The following is a 24,033-nucleotide window of genomic DNA, read 5'->3' on the forward strand; positions in this document are numbered from 1 at the left end:
TATAGTGAACAGTGAGGAGGATAGTGATAGACTTCAAGAAGACATAGACAGGCTGGTGAAATGGGCAGACACATGGCAGATGAAATTTAATGCAGAAAAGCGTGAAGTGATACATTTTGGTAGGAAGAATGAGGAGAGGCAATATAAACTAAAGGGTATAATCCTAAAGGGGGTGCATGAACAGAGACCTGGGGGTATATGTGCACAAATCGTTGAAGGTGGCAGGGCAGGTTGAGAAAGCGGTTAAAAAAGCATACGGGATCCTGGGCTTCATAAATAGAGGCATAGAGTACAAAAGCAAGGAAGTTATGATGAACCTTTATTAAATACTGGTTCGGCCACAACTGGAGTATTGTATCCAATTCTGGGCACCGCACTTTAGGAAGGATGTAGAAAAGATTTACGAGAATGATTCCCGGGATGCGGGACTTCAGTTATGTGGATAGACTACCTTAAACATTCACTCCCTCCACCACCTGCAGTGTGTACCCTCTACAAGATGCACTGCAGCAACGCACCAAGGCTTCTTCGGCAGCACCTCCCAAACCCGCGACCTCTTCCACCTAAAAGGATAAGGGCAGCAGGTGCATGGGAACACCACCACCTCCAAGTTCCCCTCCAAGTCACAAATCATCCTGACTTAGAAGTATATCCTTCATCGTCGCTGGGTCAAAATCCTGGAACTCAATCCCTAACAGCACTGTGGGAGTACCTTCACCACATGGACTGCAGCGGTTCAAGAAGGCGACTCACCACCACCTTCTCAAGGGCAATTAGGGATGGGCAATAAATGCTGGCCTTGCCAGCGTCGCCCAGATCCCATGAATGAATAAAAAAACTGAAGAAGCTGGGGTTGTTCTTCTTAGAGTAGAGAAGGTTGAGAGGAGATTTGATAGAGGAGTTCAAAATCATGAGGGGTCTAGACAGAGTAGCGGGAGAGAAACTGTTCCCATTGACGGAAGGATCGAGAACCAGAGGACACAGATTTAAGGTGATTGGGAAAAGAACCAAACGCGACATGAGGAAAAACTTTTTTACGCAGCGAATGGTTAGGATCTGGAATGCACTGCCTGAAAGGGCGGTGGAGGCAGACTCAATCATGGCTTTCAAAAGGGAGTTGGATAAGTACCTGAAGGAAAAAAATTTGCAGGGCTACGGGGAAAGGGTGGGGGAGTGGGACTAGCTGAAGTGTTCTTGCAGAGAGCCGGCACAGGTTCAACTGGCCGAATGGCCTCCTTCTGTACTGTAACCATTCTATGATTCTATAAAATAAATACAGGAGTGAATGCTTTTGAAAAAGCGCAAAAAGGTTTCCATATCCTATTTGTTTTAAATTGAAACATCCCAATAAAATTATTTAGCATATATGGTAATTGACTAAGCTAATATGCACTTGTTTTAAAAAGTTGAGCCAGTAATTGGAAGCAAAGATTTCAGAAAGCTACTATGGGTCACATTTAGAAACACAAAGCTTCAGTCTTTCAATGTCCTCGTGGTGGAATGACATCAGTACAGCAAAAAGGTCACATTATAATCAAGAGTTGCTGCCTAAGCTGGTTGCAAAAGTCTTTTTACAAGGAAGTTCCATGATAAAACAATTTATTCCCTTGAGTCACAATGTGAGATACTGTTTCAGCATCACATGTAAAAAGCGTAGGTATGATAACAAAAGTAGTTGCAGACAAATCCTATACAATGATGGTTTTTAAATTTGTTTGGGGAATCCCCTGAAAATCCTGACATGCCCCCCAGGAGACTCCCTGCAAATGTTGATACATACCTGGGGACCCCCTGTCTTAACTTCTGAAAAACAATACCAGCTATCCATAGGTAAACACTGCTAACATTGCAGAAAACATTTTTTTTAGATCAGTGGACAGAAATAACATTTTAGCATGTTAACATAGAAATCCTACAACCTCTGGCCCCTCTGGAATCCCTTGCAGTCCCACAGGGTCTAGGGGCCTCATTTTGGAAAACTATGCCCTACAACAGTTACAGAATTCAATTCCACAGATGCATAAACCTGTAGCTAAAAATCCAACACATGATTACAGCTTATTGAATTCAAAACCAGGAATTGGAAGGAAGAATTTGAGAAAGCATTGGAAGCTACTATGGGTCGCATTTAGAAACACCCAAAACCTTTTTACTACCATCAGATACCCTTTGTAAATATTCTACAACAGGAAGATCCAAACTGCAGCCCCAGGCCACATGCAGCCCCAAGCCCTGGCAATCCAGCCCTCAAATTCGGGGTAATTCAATCCCATCTGTGTTTATTTCTTACTCACTGGATGTGTGCTGTTTGAATTTTGTGGCCTTGGCGATTTGGAAAAGATTGTTCTTTGTGCTGTTGCCTCATTGGAAGATAAATCCTAAATCAGCACGCTAAGATCTGTTAATATTAGCAACTTGAGCTATGCAAATTAATGCGGATATGAATTTAAACTTTACATATGGTTTGGAGGCTCCATGGGAAGCACACACTCCACAAAGGCAAAAAGCTTGGGTACTCCTGCTCCACAGCTTAGTCTTACCAAAGCTCAATAGACGTCTAGTGGCAGAAAAGAGGTATGGCAACTGGTCTTGAAGCTTTCTGTATTTTTTTTTAGAATTCTGTAACCCATTTTTCCATATCCATCGGTAAAAATTATATTGCTCAATAATAGAATCATAACCATCATTTCAAGTAACCCCATTGGGTGGGGGGGGGGTGTGAGGTGAGGAGAGACACAAAATAACAAAAGTAAAAATACTGGACTATTAATGTGAGAAGTCACACAACACCAGGTTATAGTCCAACAGCTTTATTTGAAATCACAAGCTTTCGGAGCACTGCTCCTTCGTCAGATGACTTCACCTGACGAAGGAGCAGCGCTCCGAAAGCTTGCGATTTCAAATAAAGCTGTTGGACTATAACCTGGCGTTGTGTGACTTCTCACATTTGTCCACCCCAGTCCAACATCGGCATCTCCACATCAGGACTATTAATTGAACCACAATCTTCTGGACCTGTGTCACAACACTCAGATCTTGGAACAGAATATATATTACCATTGGTGGCACTAAATTTTGTTGCAAGACTTCTAAATGTTTCAATAGATTCGAGTATTATAAACTAGGTACTCGAACGCAGAGCCACTGGAGATTAACTACAAGGAACACGGTGACGTGGAGTAAGTTAGAGAGGACAAAACATAAACACCCAGTTTTACTGGATTGCTTTCAACTATGCCCTGGATGCTGTGACTGTCTCATCTCTGCAGTGCCTTATTGCGAGAAAGGAAAATGAGAGGGGACAAAGAGAGAAAAAAAATTAAGGTGGGGGGGGGAAGAAAGAAAAAAAAGTGGGAAAAAAAATCAAAAGTGTGGAACCAAAAAAGACCATTGCGTGTCACCTGCTCTGTCCCAATGTCCACAAAACATCCCATCATACCTGTTGTACTGCTTTATTAGACGAGGTACTTACCCAACTCTTTTTTAAATTTGCTGAATCAATCATTGTCCGCTGCCTACCTTTGCAGTCCATTCCATACATACACCATCTTCTACATAAAGTCGTTAAGTCTAAACAGTCTTTCCATTCTTCCTCTTCTACATTTGGCGCGATTGTAGAATCTGTGACCATGTTAAACATATTGACTATGCAAATTTGTCATCCCGTTCCACCACCTAAATAATGGTGGAGTGGGTCTTCCGTGTGCTGGCCAGTGGCACGCTTGACGCTGTTGGAATTCCCCAGCTTCAAGCTGCTTGAATAAAGTGGAGTACGCCTGCACTGGTATCCATGCAACTGGGACACCTTCTAGGTGGAGGAAGAGAAAATGGCGGCATTGTCCAGCTGCTGGGCCCGAGTTCTGGCAGGTCTGGCTAACGAATCTTTCAAATGGAAAGGAGGTTGCTTTCTTTAGGGCACCCCATAGCTTTAAGACCAGATGCGGTAAGGATACTGGTCTTTGCAAATTTGGTGGGCCCCAATTCTGTCATCTGGCAGTACGATATGCCTGCTTCTTGCAGGCTTATAATATGCTTGCAGCACAAGAAGCAGAAATTCCACTGCACTGTATCATCTCATCTGTCCTGCCTCCTTCTCTGATGTCAGATGCAAATAACTGCCCATCCACCCAGCAATCAAAAAGGGAGCGGTGACCCAGCATTAACAAATTCCCACTCCAATTTCCGCCTCAATTATCTTAATGGCAAGAAACTGGAAAGTACTGAAGTACAAAGGGATCTGGGGGTCCTGGTGCACGAAACTCAAAAAGGTTAGTATGCAGGTGCAGCAAGTGATTAAGAAGGCCAATGGAATGTTGGCTTTCATTGCTAGGGGGATAGAATATAAAAATAGGGAGGTATTGCTTCAGTTGTACAAGGTATTGGTGAGACCGCACCTGGAATACTGCGTACAGTTTTGGTGTCCATACTTAAGAAAGGACATACTTGCTCTCGAGTCAGTACAAAGAAGGTTCACTCGGTTAATCCCGGGGATGAGGGGATGGACATATGAGGAGAGGTTGAGTAGATTGGGACTCTACTCATTGGAGTTCAGAAGAATGAGGGGCGATCTTATTGAAACATATAAGATTGTGAAGGGGTTGGATCGGGTGGATGCGGGGAAGATGTTCCCGATGATGGGTGAAACTAGAACTAGGGGGCATAGTCTTAGAATAAGGGGCTGCTCTTTCAAAACTGAGATGAGGAGGAACTACTTCACTCAGAGGGTGGTAGGTCCATGGAATATGCTGCCCCAAAAAGCTGTAGAAGCTACATCATTACATAAATTTAAAACAGAAGTAGACAGTTTCCTAGAAGTAAAGGGAATTAGGGGTTATGAGGAGCGGGCAGGAATTTGGACATGAGTCTAGGTTCGGATCGGTCATGGCCCTGTGGGTAGCGGAGCAGGCCCAGGGGCCGTGTAGCCTGATCCTGCTCCTATTTCGTGTGTCTAATTCTGTTAGATTCAGGGGATGGTTCTGTGATAGTGGATTGGCGGTTAGGATCAGATCAGCCATGATCTTATTGAATGGCGGAGCAGGCTCGAGGGGCCGATTGGCCTACTCCTGCTCCTATTTATGTTCTTACCCTCCTCAATAATGCCCCAGGTGCGCCAAAAAAAAAACAACATTCAAGGCCTTGTCTATGCTCTTTAGGATTTTGAATACTTCTATAGGATTATCCCTGAGTCTTCTCTTCTTCAGTGTAAACATTCTTAGCTTCTGCAGCCTCTCAGCCAACTCAAGTGCCCAATCTCAGCTGTCAATTTAGTTACCCTGTAACCTCTTTAAAGTCTGGATGTCTTTCTCACAAAACAGTAACCAGAACTGTACAAAGCACTCAGGCAGGGCCGGACCAGCACTCCCGAGATCTGTGCACTTATTCCACTGGCTATACTGCCCAATGTTCTATTTTCTCTCTTTACTGCTGCCGCACTCTTCAGCGATCTATCTTCATTTTTCGTTCCCCAATTTCATGACTATGCATTTGTCCACATTAAATGGCACTGGCCACAACACTTCAGCCCAACTCCCAATCTATCCAGGTCCTGCTGTATTTGATCAGCCTGTTCCTGGTTGTTTGCAATGCCTCCCATTTTGGTAGGATCTGCAACTTGGACAGCTTGATTTCTGTCAAGACTTCCAAGCTATTTACTGTATGTACAATGTAAGCAGCAACGATCACAGTAATAATTTCCAAGGCAGTCCACTAGTTCGCTCTTTCCTTGCTGATCCGGCACCAGATACAAATATTCTTTGCTTCGTCTGTTTAAGCCAATTGTCAATCCACTTCAGAAGCGTTCCACCTATGCTGTGCCTTCCAATTTTGCAGATCAATCTTCAATGTGACAGTGGGAAGGAAGAACTAAAGGGAAGGAACACAGAAGTGAGGGTGTGTGTGTATTGCACAGTAGAGGCGGGGCTTTCTACCATGGCATGTGGCAAAGGGGGAAGGAGGGAAGAAAATACAAGTAATATGGGGAAGGGACACAGAGAGGTGAGCTCTGACGGGGGGGGGGGGGGGTGGACCAGGAAGAGAAGTCGCATAAGAATGGTGGGGGGGGGGGGGTGGCGGAAGGGGAGCGAAGCAAGAAACATCAGGGAGCTAACGCACATGTGGTGGAGGAGGAGGAGGTGGTGGCGGCTGTGACAGAAGAGAAGAGGGCCAAATGCAGATGAGTTAGAGTGGGCGGAGGGGCGTGCACAAGTGAAGAAGGGGTGTGTTTGTGGGGGAGGGTGGAGTGGATGGGAGGTGGTCCAGTGGAAAGGAGAGAAACCAAGCCCTAGGGAGAGCATGTGCACTACACTTATAGCAGAGAGCACACAAGAATGCAGGGAGCAAGACCACCCTGTTTCAGTGAACATGACACACTGTGAGCAAAGGGGGACAAACAGTCACAAGGACTGACCTCACTGCTGCTGTCAAATGTCATACAGTGGCTTCCTAAACATCAACGGTCAATTGTACCTTGCATCATTGACAGATGTGTACACATCAGTCTGGGCCTTTAAAAAAAAAATCCTTTCTCGTGCCAGAAAGTCAGTTATAAAATTTCTTAAAATGTGAAAATGTCTAAAAGTTACTAAGTTGTCTTGGTAGTGTTTGTAGGCTCAAAAAAAAAACAGCACCAGAAAAAATCCTGTTGCGAGAGACATCGGAAAGGATTAATAAATTCTACTCAGTGTGTAAAGCACTAATTTGCTAGTTAAATAATGGAAAAAGCAGGTGCTGTGGCGAGTTTGTTCCCTTTATATAGATTTGTCTCAAAGAGATGGGTTGAGAATATATCAAAGTCACAGCTTAGAACAGGAGCCATGTAAATGCAGAGAGCTGCCTGGAAGGTACCTTTCCAAGGGTTCTAGTCTGTCATTTGCATAGATTGTAAGCTGTGTGCCACCTAAAGCAGACAAATCATGACAAAGGATTGATAATGCTTTGCTAGGTCTCAGAGGGAGGTAATTCTTTTGTAGATAAAATACTCCTGCAGCCAGAAATCAAAGAAAGCTGATCTACAAAACACAAATAAAACATAATGAAAACAACTGGAACCTTTCCTATCCATGGATAATTGATGATAATGTGAGTCATATGTAATAAATCTGCAGAACTCAATCACATAAAACAACAAAGTTAGGGAAAACTCAACATTTCTGTGTACGCTCTTGTGTTTCATCCCCTTAAACATGTTACAGGGAAAAAAAACTAAGAGAAAGCAATGAAAATATAACACATAAAAACACTCTCCACAGTACACACCTTTTCTATGCAGCCATAATTTTCCTTTTTGAACAAAGAATGTTTGACTCCTTGAGTAAAGGAAGTTGCCTCTGGCTAATGCTGGGCTGCACTGTCAGTATCTGAGTGCACCAGATGTCTGCAATGGTCAAAACAACATGTTCTGCTGTGGTGCATATTAGCTCCAGCCTATCACTCTGCAACGCACTGCTTTTACAATGAGGCAGACTTACAGCAAGCATAGCAACAGCCGTGCAAGCGGATTGGCTGGCAGCGATAGTGAAACCCACAGTGTCAAACTCTACTACAGTTTCCTGTCTGTTCAGCAGCAGCCAATACTTCCCTGCTCGCGGCTGCAGTCAGGCAAATGAAAGTTCAGAGTACAACAGCCTGCTTATAACACTGGCAATTGTAGGGTCGAGCCAGTGTATACATTAAAACTATACAAGACAGACACATATACTGGCAGAAACTTTAATAGTCTCTACACAATCAGCAGGGTTTATTACTTATGCAGTTATTAAGCAATTTTATGTTACAAAATTCTTACAATGCACAATAAAATCATGGAAACTATTTTTCCCTAATATAAAAATAATCAACAGAAAACTCCAACGGGCATGAAATGAGACAAAATCCTGCTAAATATATATATTTTTTTAAATGAAGAAAAAGCTCTCTTCAGCACCCCTCCTTGGGCCTCTAATCAGCCACCTACAGGTGCAAGCGGAGAGTTGCTTAAATCGGTTCCCCAAAGCTGAGCAATTACCAACTGGATGGAGTGTCTTACATGACAGAGCACTCTGGTCAGGAGCAAGAAATGACTGATGATTCATTTTTCTCCCTGCACACACACACACGTGAACCTCCTATAGTATCAATTAAGAGGACAATGTCCATCATCAGAATAACCTCATCCTCTAGTCTTAACAAAGCCAGGCTCAATTAAGGAAACTGATGAAGTTGAGAAAACACCTTCTTTAAATCAGAAAGAAAATGAGTAACAAACACGGAGGCCGGATTTTTCTGTACCTGGGTGGGTCGGGCGCGAGCGGACACCGTGGCGGGGCGCGACCCCGTTCCCGATTCCATGCCGCTCCCCAGATTGACTTTGCGTTAATGGGGCCTATTAAGGCTGTCCTGCGCATTATCCAGCCCAATTAAATGGTGCGGGTCCGATGACGTCAGCAATGACGTGTTTTCAGCCAGGATATTTAAAGGAGCCATGGTCACATTGCAGTGGAAGGTTCATCTAGGAATGTGCAGGGAGCACAATGCACAATTGCACTCCTGGAAAGAGTGCCAAATATGACTGCACCGAGACAGAGGGCTGCACCCAGGTTCTCCGATGACTCCCTCCATATGCTTGTGGAGGGAGTCAGAGCACGCAGGGAGATCCTATTACCTTCTAATGGGTGGAAGTGACTTCCCAAGGAGACCAAAAGAGCCTGGCTCCAAATAGCAGAGGAGGTAAACAGCAGGGATGTGGTCAGGAGGACCTGGGTGCAGTGCCGGAAACGTTTCAATGATCTCATTTGATCAGGAAAGGTGAGTATAAAGCCACACAACGTCATCCTGTTGTGCCTCTCATCACATCCCCATCATTCTGCCTTCCCAACCCTGTTGCTGCCCAGCCTTATTCACATCTTCAGTGGACACCCCTTGTCTCCAAGCAGCCAGAAAGTCTGTTTGGAGGAGTGAAGAGCTGAGGAATGGTGAACTGGTGCAGGACGAAAGAGTCATGGCAGCTGCCAGGGAATTTGGCGCGCACATGCATGATGATCGTCCTATGGTTGAATTCGAGCCACACATTGTCAACTGCAAGGGCTTCCACTCCCTCAAAGACTCCTGGGGGATGATGGGGTGCCCCGATGGCCACGTGTGCAGTCGATGACGCCCTGCACCCGTGGGAAGCCAGCCAGAGCGGCAAAGCCGAGCGCCCGCTCAGTAACACCGGCTTCATCAGTGGCAAAGTTGATACAATTGGCTGATTTGTCAAACAGGGCATCGATGACCTGTGATGCATCTGTGGGCGGCCGACTGCGAGATGCCACAAATGTCTGCTGCAGATCCCTGGAAAGAGCCTGAGGCTAAGAAGTTGAAGGCGCTGGTGACTTTGACAGCCACTGGTAAGGCGTGTCTGATGCGCTATCAATTACTCATAAAAGACTGAGAGTTAAGAGAGTAACTAAAGGCTTTTATTAACAAAAGAATGAAGGTCTGCCTCGAGTGGTCGACCGGTCCAGAATACAAAGGGGCTGGGGAGCAGTCACCTTTATACTAGGACTTGTGGGAGGAGTCAGCCGAGGCATGTCCAGGCATGTACACAGTGGAATACAAACAGTGGTTTACCACATTCACCCCTTGTTTAAAATTGAGTCCGGCGGGGTGAAGTGTATTAAAAGTTAGTGTATTGGAGTCTCTCCGGAGGTCTTGTCTGCCGCTGTGATCGGCGTGGCGACGGCAGGGGTAGTGGAGCTTCCGGCGTCGAGTCCCACGTAGGCTGTGGCACAGGCGTGTCGTCCTCGTAGATGTCGAGCGGGTTGCTGGGCCCAGGCCTGCCGTCTGCTGGGGCTGGATATCGGATCGTGGGGGGGGGGGGGGGGGGGGGGAAGGTAGTGAGTAGTGGGTTACTGCGGCCCCCGAGGGTGCAAGGTCTCTTATGGAGACTGTGTCCTCCCGCCCGTCCGGGTATGCAATGTGATATACCTATCAATTCCTCCAATAAAAGGCGAAGAGTTACGAAGGTGACTAAAGGTTTTTATTGACTAAATAACAGAGCCCACTCTCGTGGGTGATCCGATCCAAGCAGGAGGAATACCAGCCAGTCGCTCACCTTTATACCTGGCCTGGTGGGTGGAGCCAAGGCGGAGTCGGCAGTGGTCATCCCAGGTATAGCAGTGTGGCAAGAGGCGACCTCGTACCGTGATACAATAGTGGTCAGTGATACAGTTATAACGAACAGTGGTGAACAGTGCTAACTACTAACAGTGATACGATAGTGAACGTGGTTTACCACATTCACCCCTTGTTTAGAATTAAGTCCGGCGGGGTGAAGTGTACTACCAATTCTGGTAGGTCAGTCTGTCCGGAGGCTTCGTAAGCCTCTCCGATCGCCGCAGCGGTGGTGTTGCCTTATCCGGTGCTGGTGCCTTATCCGGTGTTGATGCTGGTGTTTGCGTGGTCGGCGAGGGCTCGTGGGGTTCCGGCATGCCGTCTACCTGGACTGAGGTTGGGGGGGGTGGTGGCGGTGTTTCCGGATCGGCTGAGGGTGCGAGGTCTCGTAGGGAGACAGTGTCCTCCCGCCCGTCTGGGTACGCCACGTAGGCGTACTGGGGGTTGGCGTGCAGGAAGTTCACCCTCTCGACCAGGGGGTCCGTTTTATGGGTCCTCACGTGTTTCCGCAGCCAGACCGGCCCCGGGGCGGTCAGCCAGGTTGGTAGAGTGGTTCCCGTAGTCGACTTCCTGGGGAAAACGAACATTCGTTCATGGGGGGTGGTGTTAGTGGCCGTGCAAAGTAATGACCGGATGGAGTGCAGCGCTGTCGGGAGGACTTCTTGCCAGCGGGAGGTTGGGAGGCCCTTAGACTTTAAGGCTAAGAGGACGGCCTTCCATACCGTCGCGTTCTCTCTTTCCACCTGACCGTTACCTCTGGGGTTGTAGCTGGTGGTCCTGCTTGCTGCAATACCTCTCTCTAGGAGGAATTGCCGGAGTTCCTCGCTCATGAAGGAGGAGCCCCGGTCGCTGTGTATATAGTTCGGGAACCCGAACAAGGCGAAGAGGGCATTCAGGCACTTAATGACCGTGCTACTGGTCATGTCGGGGCAGGGGAAGGCAAAGGGGAAACGGGAGTACTCATCAACGATGTTGAGGAAGTACACATTACGGTCAGAGGACAGGAGGGGCCCCTTAAAGTCGATGCTCAGGCGCTCGAAGGGGCGGGTGGCCTTGATCAGGCTTGCTCGGTCCGGCCTATAGAAGTGCGGTTTGCACTCCGCACAGGTCTGGCAGTTCCTGGTCATGGTCCTGACCTCCTCGATGGAGTAGGTCAGGTTGCGGGCCTTAATGAAATGGTAGAGTCTGGTGACTCCGGGGTGGCAGAGCTGGTCGTGGAGGGTCTGAAGCCTATCGATATGCGCGCTGGCGCATGTCATTCGTGAAAGGGCATCAGGGGATTCGTTCAGCTTGCCTGGCCGGTACAAGATCTCATAATCGTAGGTGGAGAGCTCGATTCTCCATCTCAAAATCTTGTCATTCTTGATTTTGCCCTTCAGCTTGTTATTAAACATGAAAGCCACCGAACGCTGGTCGGTGAGGAGGGTAAATCGTTTGCCTGCCAGGTAGTGCCTCCAGCGCCGTACTGCCTCCACGATCGCCTGGGCCTCTTTCTCGACCGACGAATGTCGGATCTCGGGGCCCTGTAGGGTCCTTGAGAAGAAGGCCACTGGCCTCCCCTCCTGGTTTAGGGTGGCGGCTAAGGCGAAGTCGGATGCGTCGCTCTCCACCTGAAAGGGGATGGACTCGTCCACTGCGTGCATCGTGGCCTTGGCTATGTCTCCCTTAATGAGGGAGAAGGCCGCGCACGCCTCCTCCGTGAGGGGGAAGGAAGTGGCTTTCAGGAGGGGTCTGGCTTTGTCCGCGTAATTGGGTACCCATTGGGCATAGTAGGCGAAAAGCCCCAGGGTTCTCCTAAGTGCTTTAGGGCAGTGGGGGAGGGGTAGCTCCATGAGGGGGCGCATTCTTTCTGGGTCGGGGCCGATGATTCCGTTCTCCACTACGCAGCCGAGGATGGCAAGGCGCGTGGTGTTAAACACGCATTTCTCCTTATTGTAGGTGAGGTTCAGCCGTTGGGCCGTACGGAGGAATTTCTCCAGATTCGCGTCATGTTCCTGCCGGTCGCGGCCGCAGATAGTGACGTTATCTAGGTAGGGGAATGTAGCCTGCAGTTCGTTCTGGTCAACCATCTGGTCCATCTCCCTTTGGAAGACCGAGACCCCATTAGTGACACCGAAGGGGACCCTAAGGAAGTGGTATAGGCGCCCATTCGCCTCGAAGGCGGTATACTGGCGGTCCTCAGGGTGGATAGGGAGTTGGTGGTAGGCCGACTTCAGGTCGATGGTCGAGAATACTTTATACTGTGCAATCTGATTGACCATGTCAGATATGCGGGGGAGGGGGTATGCGTCCAGCTGGGTATATCTGTTTATGGTCTGGCTGTAGTCGATGACCAGGCGGTTTTTATCGCCGGTCTTTACGACTACGACCTGGGCACGCCAGGGGCTGCTGCTCCCCTCGATAATGCCCTCTTTCAGGAGGCGCCGCACCTCAGAGCTAATGAAGGCTCTGTCCCCGGCGCTATACCGCCTGCTTTTGGTAGCGACGGGTTTGCAGTCAGGGGTAAGGTTAGCAAACAGAGAGGGTGGCGGGACCTTGAGGGTGGAGAGGCTGCAGGTGTTACGCGGTGGGCGGTTTAACGTTTGCTGGTTGTTGACTGTGAGTGGGGGGAGGGGTCCACCGTATGCTAGGGTTACGCTTTGGAGGTGGGATTGGAAGTCCAGCCCTAGTAGGACGGCAGCGCAGAGATGGGGGAGGACGAGGAGTTTAAAGTTTTTATACTCCGTGCCCTTAACCGACAGGGTCACGACACAGTAGCCGCTGATGTCCGTGGCGTGGGACCTCGATGCCATCGAGATTCGGCTGCGCGTTGGTAGGACAGAGAGGGAGTAGTGGCTCACCGTGTCTGGGTGGATGAAGCTCTCCGTGCTTCCGCTGTCGAACAGGCAGGTCGTGGCGTGGCCGTTCACTTTGATGTCCATCATTGACTTGGACAGATGGTGCGGGCGGGCTTGGTCCAGGGTGACGGAAGCTAGTGTGTAGCTGAGCGAGTCGTTGTCATCTGCGGGCGAGGCGGTCGGGCGTGGTGAGTAAAATGGCGTCTCCCACGAGGTAGGGCCCCATGAGGCACTATTGGGGTCGGTTGCCTTAATCAAAGATGGCCGCCCCCATGACTCATGTGTGGGGATGCTGGCCTCAGTTGCCCTAAACAAAGATGGCCGCCCCCATGACTCATGTGTGGGGATGCTGGCCTCAGTTGCCCTAAACAAAGATGGCCGCCCCCATAGTTCGCATGCGGCACTGCTGGCCTCCGAGGATCCGCTCCTGCAGGCCTTGGAGAAGTGGCCTTTCTTCAGGCAGGTTTTACATATGGAGTTCTTGGCTGGGCAGCGCGACCTCGGGTGCTTCTCCTGGCCACAAAAAAAACAGCCGGCGGCCCGATCGCGGATGCCCGATGTCGGGGCCGGTGCCGGGGGTGGCGGGGCCGGTCGGGTCCGGGACGCCGACGCAGAGGTAGGTCCCGGGGGCGGCGCTGGGAAGGGTGCTGTGGTAGGGGTCGGGCCCGAGTCCCAGGGTCGCGAGCAGTACCTGGTGAATGCTTCCTGATCTTGGTGGGCCACTTCCAGGGAGATAGCGAGGGCTTCAGCTTTTTCCATGCTGAGGTCTTTAGCTTCCAGCAGTCTTTGCCGTGAGTACTCGGACCGTAGGCCTTTCAGGAATGCGTCGCGGATATTATCTTCAGTATTTTCGGCTGCCGACACCGATTTAAACTCACAGTTCCTGGCGAGTGCATATAGCGCCTGTGAGAATTCGGCTACTGATTCTCCTGGCTGTTGCGGCCGTGATCTTAGGAGGTGCCTAGCGTACATGTAGTTTACCGGGGTCCGGTACTTCTGTTTCAGCAGGTTGATGGCGGTCTCGTAGGTAGTCATGTCCTCGATGAGAGTGTATACTCTCGGGCTCAGTTGTGCCTGCAGGACACTGAGTTTGGATGCCTGAGGGACGCTGGATTCTCTCAGGTATGATTCGAAGCAGACCAGCCAGTGTTTAAAGTCTGCGGCTGAGTTTGCTGCTCGTGGGTTCAGGTCCAGGTACGGCGGTCTGAGGGCTCGCAGCCAAGCTGGCTGGTGTGGCTGTGCTCCTGGGAGCTGCGCTGGTGGCTCCTCCGCCGGTTGTGACTCGTTGTCGGACATCATTAAATTTAGTCAATAAAATTGATATACCTATCAATTCCTCCAATAAAAGGCGAAGAGTTACGAAGGTGACTAAAGGTTTTTATTGACTAAATAACAGAGCCCACTCTCGTGGGTGATCCGATCCAAGCAGGAGGAATACCAGCCAGTCGCTCACCTTTATACCTGGCCTGGTGGGTGGAGCCAAGGCGGAGTCGGCAGTGGTCATCCCAGGTATAGCAGTGTGGCAAGAGGCGACCTCGTACCGTGATACAATAGTGGTCAGTGATACAGTTATAACGAACAGTGGTGAACAGTGCTAACTACTAACAGTGATACGATAGTGAACGTGGTTTACCACACAATGTAAGCATACTGGGGGTTGGCGTGGAGGAGGTCGACCCTCTCGACCAGGGGGTCCGTTTTATGGGTCCTCACGTGCCTTCTCAGTAGGACCGGCTCTGGGGACGTCAGCCATGGCGGTAGCGATGTCCCCGATGTGGACTTCCTTGGGAAGACAAACATTTTCTCATGAGGGGTGGCGTTAGTGGCAGTGCAGAGCAGTGACCGAATAGAGTGGAGCGCATCGGGGAGCACATCCTGCCAGCGGGAGGTTGGAAGGCCCCTAGACTTTAAGGCTAGCAGGGCGGCCTTCCAAACTGTCGCATTTTCTCTTTCCACCTGTCCGTTCCCCCGGGGGTTGTAACTGGTGGTCCTGCTTGTGGCAATACCCCTAGTTAGCAGGTACTGACGGAGTTCGTCGCTCATAAACGATGAGCCCCGGTCGCTATGGATATAGCTGGGGAAACCGAACAGGGTGAAGAGGTCGTTCAGACATTTAATGACCGTGGCACTGGTCATGTCCGGGCAGGGGATGGCGAACGGGAAACGGGAATACTCATCAATAATATTGAGGAAGTACACATTGCGGTCGGAGGAGGGGAGAGGCCCTTTAAAATCGACGCTCAGGCGCTCGAAGGGGCGAGTGGCTTTTATCAGGTGGGCCCTGTCTGGTCTATAAAAGTGCGGTTTGCACTCAGCGCAGACTTGGCAGTTCCTGGTCATGGTCCTGACCTCCTCAATAGAGTAAGGCAGGTTGCGGGCCTTGATGAGGTGGAAGAACCTGGTGACCCCCGGGTGGCAGAGGTCATTGTGGAGGGCCCGCAGTCTATCGATCTGCGCGCTGGCGCAGGTGCCACGCGATAGCGCATCCGGGGGTTCATTTAGCTTCCCGGGCCGGTACAAGATCTCGTAGTTGTAGGTGGAAAGTTCGATTCTCCACCTCAAGATCTTGTCATTTTTGATTTTGCCCCTCTGCTTGTTGTTAAACATAAAAGCAACTGAACGCTGGTCAGTGAGCAGGGTAAATCGTTTTCCGGCCAGGTAGTGCCTCCAATGACGCACAGCCTCCACAATCGCCTGGGCCTCCTTCTCAACAGCGGAGTGTCTGGTCTCCGGGCCTTGGAGGGTTCGTGAAAAGAAGGCCACGGGTCTCCCCGCCTGATTGAGGGTAGCGGCCAGGGCAAAGTCGGACGCGTCGCTTTCCACCTGGAAGGGGATGGATTCGTCCACTGCGTGCATGGTGGCTTTGGCAATGTCCTCCTTGATACGGTGGAAGGCTAAGCGGGCCTCTGCCGTCAAGGGAAAAAAGAGGTGGACTTGATCAGCGGACGGGCCTTGTCCGCATAGTAGGGGACCCACTGGGCATAATAGGAGAAAAACCCTAGGCACCTCTTCAGGGCCTTGAGGCAGTGGGGCAGTGGAAGTTCCATAAGGGGACGCATCCGGTCGGGGTCGGGGCCGATGACTCCGTGTTCCACAACACAGCCAAGGATGGCGAGGCGGTTTGTGCGGAATATGCACTTCTCCTTGTTATATGTCAGGTTCAGGAGTTGGGCGGTGCGGAGGAATTTTGAGAGGTTTGCGTCATGGTCCTGCAAGTCACGGCCGCAGATGGTCACATTGTCCAGATATGGGAAAGTGGCCTGCAACGCATTTTGATCTACCATCCGGTCCATCTCCCTTTGGAAGACGGAGACCCCGTTGGTGACGCCAAAGGGAACCCTAAGGAAGTGATAGAGGCGGCCGTTTGCCTCAAAGGCAGTATACTGGCGGTCCTCAGGGCGGATAGGGAGCTGGTGGTACGCTGATTTCAGGTCAATGGTCGAGAAGACGCGGTACTGCGCGATCTGGTTGACCATATCAGCTATGCGGGGGAGTGGGTAGGCGTCCAGCAGGGTGTAGCGATTTATTGTCTGGCTGTAGTCGATGACCAGGCGCTGCTTCTCGCCGGTCTTAACGACCACAACCTGGGCTCGCCAGGGGCTGGTGCTGCCCTCAATAATCCCTTCCTTCAGGAGCCGCTCCACTTCGGTTTTAATGAAAACCCTGTCCCCGGCACTGTATCGTCTGCTCTTTGTGGCGATGGGCTTACAGTCGGGGGTGAGGTTAGCAAACAGTGGGGGGGGGGGTGACTCTGAGTGTGGAGAGGTTGCACCTGGTGCGCGGCGGGCAATTTGGAAGCTGCTGGCTGCGGACTGTGAGTGGGGGTAGGGGTCCACCGTACGCCATCGTAACACTTTTAAGGTGGCACTGAAAATCTAACCCCAGCAGGACGGCAGCGCAGAGGTCGGGCAGGACCAGAAGTTTAAAATGATCGTACACAGTCCCGTCTACTACGAGTGTCACCACGCAGTAGCCGCCGATGTCCGCCGACTGGGACTCGGAGGCCATAGAAATCCGCTGGTGCGCAGGCAGGACTGGGAGAGAGCAGCGCCGCACCGTGTCGGGGTGGATGAAGCTCTCCGTGCTCCCAGAGTCAAAAAGGCAGATTGTATCGTGACCATTTACCTTAATGTCCATTGTGGAACTGGCCAGCTGGTGCGGTCTTGCTTGGTCCAGTGTAACGGATGCCAGCGTAGGGGTCGGTGTGTCGCTGCGGGTATCAGATGAGGCGGTGTTGGGGGCCTGCTGCGTTCCGGCTGTCGTCCAAGATGGCGGCGTCCATGATCCCCATGTGGCTGGAGGCGTCCAAAATGGCTGCTGTACCGGTGATTCGCACATGGCCGGGGAGGCCCAAGATGGCGGCCCGCATGGCCCACACGCGGCGCTGCTGGGGTTCGGGGTGGCTTTGGCCCTGCAGACGCTAGCGTAGTGTCCCTTCTTCCCGCAGCCCAAGCAGATCGCGTTTTTCGCCGGGCAGCGCGCTCTGGGGTGTTTTGCCTGGCCACAGAAGTAGCATTTCTGGCCTTGGGGCACTGCTGTCTGGCCTTGGGACACTGCTGCGGTAGTTGGGCCGTTGCTGGGGTGTGGCTGGGGTGGCACGGCGCTATGAGGCAGTCCTACCGTGTCCCAGGCTGTCATTCCCCGCGGCGTCCACGGTGCAGAGGAGTAGGCATCCATGCCCCGGTAGGCTGCATCCAATGATAGTGCGAGTTCAGAGGCCTTGTTGAGGTCGAGGTCACTCTGCTCCAGCAGTCGCTGTCGGGTGTAATTGGATCTGTGGCCCGCTACAAAAGCGTCCCGGATAAGTTCCTCTGTGTACACGGCGGCCTTTACATCCTTACAACCACAGGCCCGGCCAAGCACAGACAGCGCCTGAAGGTATTCCACGGTCGATTCCCCAGGTTGTTGTTTACGACTCCCCAGAAGGTGCCTGGCGTACACTTCGTTCACTGGGCGCGTGTACTGGTCCTTGAGGAGCTTGATAGCGTCCGCGTACGAGGTCGCATCTTGGATGACCGAGTACACTCGGTGGTTCACTTTGGAGGTCAGGAAATCCAGTTTGTCCTCGTCTGATTTGATTGCTGCGGAGGCGGTCAGGAATTTTTCGAAACACTTAAGCCAGTGAGTAAACTTGGTGGATGAGTCCGCCTCCCGATGATCTAAGTCCAGGCATGCTGGTGTGAGGATCTTCTCCATTATAAAAATGTTGTTAATAAAATTGATGCGCTATCAATTACTCATAAAAGACTGAGAGTTAAGAGAGTAACTAAAGGCTTTTATTAACAAAAGAATGAAGGTCTGCCTCGAGTGGTCGACCGGTCCAGAATACAAAGGGGCTGGGGAGCAGTCACCTTTATACTAGGACTTGTGGGAGGAGTCAGCCGAGGCATGTCCAGGCATGTACACAGTGGAATACAAACAGTGGTTTACCACAGTGTCCACCCGCTACTCTGAGCTGCAGGTCTTGCTCCAGCAATGCGCAAATGTCTGCGACGACTTGCCGCGATAGCCTGAGCCTCCTTTGGCACTGCTGCTCAGTCATGTTGAGGAAGCTCATCCTCTGCCTGTAAACCCTGTGCTGGGGGTATCACCTCCGGTGCGGTGCAGCATCAGGTGGTTGAGGACAAGGTTGGTGGTGTTGTTGTTGGTGCTGGTGTGCCTGGTGATGCTGGTGTTGGGGCTCATCGTGGTGCAATTCTGAGGACCAAGGTGAGACAGTATAGACGGCACCCAGGCTGATGGAATAGATGGCAGGTCAAGTAGAGATGACCGAAGCAATCTGTCAATGGTGTGATAGGTTCTAACAATGAGGTAACACTGGATGGTGACTTTGCTGGAAACACTTGCAGCCTGTAGAAAGCTAAATCTGTGCTGGCAACGCAGTCAGCAACAGCTTCTGCCTGAGGAAAATGATCAGCTGTGAGGTGGGAGTTTTTATTGTACTTTCCTTGCTGTGTACTAATCAGCTGGGTCAATGGCCACTCAACTTCTGCCTCAGGTTGGCAGACATGGTTCCCGAGCTGCGTGATTCCCATGGTCATCCAGTGAAATTTGAAAGGTAGGGTCAAAAAGGGTCTGACAAGTACCTAATAATGATTTAAATTAGATTGCCCGCCTCTGCCAATTGGGTCTCTGCCACGCCGGCAAACGCGTCCGAGGGAAAGGCGTGTGGGGGCGAGATGACGGCAGGTTCCTGACCAGCTGCAAGATTTTTCAAATTTCCCGCCTCACCACCTCCCACACGGACCCCAGAAAATTCCATCCTGAAGCCTTTAAAGTTAATCCTGCTTTTTTCCCCCCAATAAGAGAGGCAACGAGGTAAGGCACACAAGAATGATTAAGGCTGTAATGTAATCATGGTTCATATGATGACTGTAAACCACTCAATAGAAAGGGTCTTGAATGGTAGAGTGTTTTACAACACTGTCCTTTCAATCTAGAACCTCAGTTCAAAGCCACTGCACACTGGAGGGATTAAAAATCTTCTGCTGGTTGTAAAGATCTTAATTAAGAGCCTCCCTGATGGTTCTACAAATGTATTGATTTTACAGATCAGCCATACAGGCAAGGAATCTCGGGTTCAATTCTAGGTCTGTGCTGAGTTCATTTACCTCATCTGGAGGCAGTTGTAAAAGTGCCCTTGGGTTAGGGAAGAAGAAAAAAAGTCAACCCGGATTTTCCTGCTGGAAAAGTGCATGCGTGAATGTCAGAATCAAGATTGGCTACGATGGCCTTCACAATGAAATGAAGTATCAAGACTCATATGAATAATGGCCATTTGAGGAAAGTACCAGATGGCGCTCGGTGCCTATGGAACCATACTGAAGCAAGGAGTCAATAGAAGAGGGTGGGGATTGGTAAGCGAAAAAAAGGATCAAATTAAAAATGGGCCCAGGTCCTAGTGAATCATACCCATAACACAAATCGACTAGCAAATTGGCAGTGGCTGTTTGGGAAAAGGTAAATTCACACGGTTGCAGTACAGGGTATAGTTAAGACAAATTATTTGAATTAACTACTTATACCTGGCCTGGGAGTGCTTGAAGGCGAAGTCTCCGAGGAAAAGTGCTCTATTTTTGTGTCTTCATTGCTGATTGTTTTAAGTGAACTACTCAAGTGCTTGACATCGTCTGAACCCCTTAATGAGACTTGTACTAAATCTGGGTTATCCATTATTCTCTCTTTCAGGAATCCACTGTGATGTCTCTGCGATTATTGGCCAAAATCGTTCCGAGACTGTGGAAGAGCAGTGTAATCATGGTAGTCACATATAACTGGATGAATCCAGTTTAATCAGCCATTTAATTTTGAGATCAAAGAAGTTGCAGTACCAGTCTGGCAAAGACACTAAAGTTGTAATTCATCAGCAGCACCATAGTAACAGCTGTATAGCTGACGGCAAACGACTGAAGTGCTGAAACTGCAAGTCTGTTTGACTACCGAAACATGCAAAACAATTAAAACACCACTAAAGTCTCCATTGGAGGGAATATTTGCTTCTTTTGCTAGATGCAGTCTTTTTATGAAGTCAAAGCTTAAAATTCAAACAAAACATACCTTCTACTACATTTTACATTATGAAATCAATCATAAATGGTATTTTAGATATGTTATCCACATCTTAAAGGAATAAAAAGTTATATCACTGAGATTTCTCAAATCCTTTGGTAGACAGGAGGCTGTAATGCAGCCACTTCTGCCAAAGATTTTAATACAAAAAATACTTTGCCATACTTTGTACATGACTAAAAAAGAACTCAGAAAAGCACCAGCAGTGTTGGCTGACTGTTCCCAGTACAAATGCTTACTGTACGTGTTCCAATCGAAGGTGCAACAGAACAGGGCTCCCTCATACTTGCCAGCTCTTGCACGGAACTCATCAGTTCTTGTAACCACATACTTTTGAGCTCTAATATTTTTAACATTTCATATGCGACTAATCAAAAAATGCTACTGTTTGGCTTTTTAGTTTCTTCAAATTTTGTGCTTTTCAAAAACTTAGGGTCTTCCTAATTGTTTACATTGCAAGGAATGCAGCTAAGCTTTATAATTTTTAAAGTGCACAAGGAAATGTAATTAAAAGGCACATCTAAAGCAAAATGGGTACTAGATCACCATGGCAGGTGCAAAGGAAAATGTTTTTTATGTGCATCCTGTAAATGAAAATTTTATTTTTAGTTCAGCTATAGGATAAACCCATCTGAAGGGCATTTCATGGCTGAAAAATTTCAAATGATTCTTTTCCTGTGTGTACCTTTGAACAACCTGCATTATCATTTCAAGCTAAGAATTAAAAATGACTCAACCATTAAGAAGAACAAACTTGCATTTATATAGTACCTTTCACATCCTCACGATATCCCAAAGCACTTCAGTGTCAATGAATAACCTTTGAAGTGTAGTCACTGTTGTTTTGTAGACAAACATATGCCAGTCAATTTGCACATAGCAAGGTCCCACAAATAGCAATGAGATAAATAACCAGTTAATTTGTCTTGGTCGTGACGGTTGAGGAATAGATAGTGGCCAGGAAACCATTAAAGAAATTTATATAGCGCCATTCACAACCTCAGGACGTCCCAAAGCGCTTTAAAGCCAATGAAGTACTTTTGAAGTGTAGTAACTGTTGTAATGTAGGAAATTAGAATTCCCTTGCACGTTGAACAATGCCATAGGATCTTTTACGTCCAACTGACGGGGCCCTGGTTTAACATCTTATCCAAAAAGTAGCATCTCTGACCACACAGTACTTTAATACCGCAAATGAAGTATCAGCGTAGATTATGTGCTCAAGTCCTGGGATGGGGCTTGAACCCACTAAGTCTTAAACTGGTCTTGGATTGATTTGTAATTAGGTTTAGGTGTCATCATCTCTTGAGCAATCCAGTTCCAGCACCATTGTCAGCTGAACACAAATAAAAACTAACTGCCGTGTTGCGATTTAATAGTATAATTAATTACAGTGACATTGTCCTTTTATGCAAATTACTGTAGTATTAATTCTTGGAAGAAACAGCTATGAATACACATTATGATACAGGCCTCTTGAAGCTTGTAACTTTTTGAACATTTCTTGTATTCGTAACTCTGAAGCTCAGGTTGACTTGCCTACATTTTTCCTTGCATACACACTGACATGAATACACGCTGGGCTCAATGCGATTGCAAATCAGGTTACAGGAATAAAACAATTAAAATGTCAATTTGCTAAACATTTATTAGTTTTATACGGTGACTTCTAGTGAATTTGTCTCATCTGTCACCTGCCCTAAGCAGAGATTAATGCATTATTTCTACGCAGCATCGCTATCAATAGTCTGCAGTCTTGCCGGTGAAAACAGCAGTGAAATTTTGGAAACAGCTCATCAGTATCGACAACTTCACATGGAAGGATTATAAGTGGTAGTAGCAGATTTGAAATTTTCAGTGTCTTCAATAATGCGTTTGTCCAGTGCTTAAACAGTACAGTCTTTAAACATATGTTGTTACCTCGAGCTACACCATTCAAAACAACTCCAGCACGCTGGTTATTAAAAAATATTCAGGGGATGTGGTCTGCCTCCAACTTGGACTACAGCTAAACAAACTGTTTGATTACAAGCAGGAAATTTGACATGCAAGCCAAAACTTCAGTACCACCGCCCCTTTAATTTCCTAGAGAGTAGTTACTGTCAGACTTGGTTATTAGTAAAGGTGTAATGCTCCCATATTTGCGGCAACCAAATGAAGCATGAAACAGTGTTAATAAATCAATGAATTAAAGTTACTGTAATTGGGACAAGTTCATGGGAAAAATCCAGTTACAAGGGATAATCTCCCATGCACCCATTGATTCCCAGTTAAAACAATATTGGGGGTGAAGGGAAGAAATGAACTATATTCTATTGTAACTAATTTTTTTTTGCATTCTAGCCGAGACTTCAGACACCCATTTGTAAACACACTGGTGCATATCCCCCCTTCCTTTAATAGAAGTGCTATACTTGTAAACAAACTACCCAAATAGGAGCATACTGTTATCTACATGACCTTCACAGCACAATAATCTTCACAGCTGCCTAAACTGCAGGAAGTGACGTTATGAAGACAGACACACACTAAGTTGTTGCTAGGTGGTGAAAGCCATATCCTATTACATTGGGTTAATACATGTCTGAAGGCAGCTGGAATGATTAATACTAGGTGAATACAAGCACCAAGTTTTATTATTCATTCAAACTTAAAGCTCTGCGGCTTCCCTTTTAAAATTCAAAGCAACACGACTCCATTTTCACCAATTTCTTGTGAGTATAGAAGTAAACTGGATACTTGATCATAAATAATTATTGTTCTGAAAGGGTTGCCATGGACAATACTTCTGTGGGCCAGATTTATTGACCAATGCACAATTGCACAGGGTCAACATTCTGTTACACACCCCTGCCTTTCAATACATCTTTCCCCCCCCAAAACAAATGGCAGGGATCCTGCAAAACAGCCCTCGAGACTCTGTACACAAATAATAAGGGAATAGTTATACAACTTAAACCTTGATGCTTTTTATAAAGATACAACAATATATCCATTGAAAATATTTAAAGGATATATCAAACATTTGCTTTTGATGAGTTACATTCCACACTGCAACAAGCGCTAAACCTACAGAATCAAAGTGTAGCAGCTGAAAAAACATCTCAATCAGACTCATGTTTAAGTAGTAATTTTTCAGCTGGAGTGAGACTTAACACAAAGGTCCAATAGTTACTTCAAAAAATGGTAATTCATTTTTTCTTTAAAAATAAAGAGTGAAGGTTAGTCCTTAACTGGGTTGATTCTGTGTAAAGAAACTCTACAAACCTTGGGCGCTTCTACCGAACATTAAGAAGCCCCTCCCTAACTTTCTTTCTTAAAAAAAACTGAAGAAAATATAATGCTTCTCTCTCTGTCCTCTGGAGCTCCCAATTTAGTTCCCTCTGCTTGTCATCTCCCTTCCTGCTTTATTTAAAAAACTCACAACCCTCCTCTCCATGCCTTCAGCTCCCCACCTTGGCCTCGATTTTCCTCCCTCTCCCCATTCTCAGTGTACAAT

General features: G+C 48.2%; 1 protein-coding gene across 2 annotated transcripts in view; it reads right to left on the bottom strand.

The window, feature by feature from the left end:
- The window catches only part of atosa (atos homolog A), a 99,564-nt gene that overhangs the window by 70,852 nt on the left and 4,679 nt on the right, over positions 1-24,033 (bottom strand). The window contains exon 1 of one of the 2 annotated variants that reach the window (XM_085968669.1): positions 7,255-7,345. The exons of the other annotated variant lie outside the window; for it this stretch is intronic. The gene's annotated coding sequence lies outside the window, so the exon portion shown is untranslated. Of the gene's footprint in view, positions 1-7,254; positions 7,346-24,033 lie in introns of those variants that run through there. 2 annotated transcript variants of the gene reach the window in all.

Source organism: Somniosus microcephalus, chromosome 27 (assembly GCF_052327205.1).
Source record: "Somniosus microcephalus isolate GS21.2 chromosome 27, FLI_Smic_1.0, whole genome shotgun sequence".
NCBI lineage: Eukaryota > Metazoa > Chordata > Chondrichthyes > Squaliformes > Somniosidae > Somniosus > Somniosus microcephalus.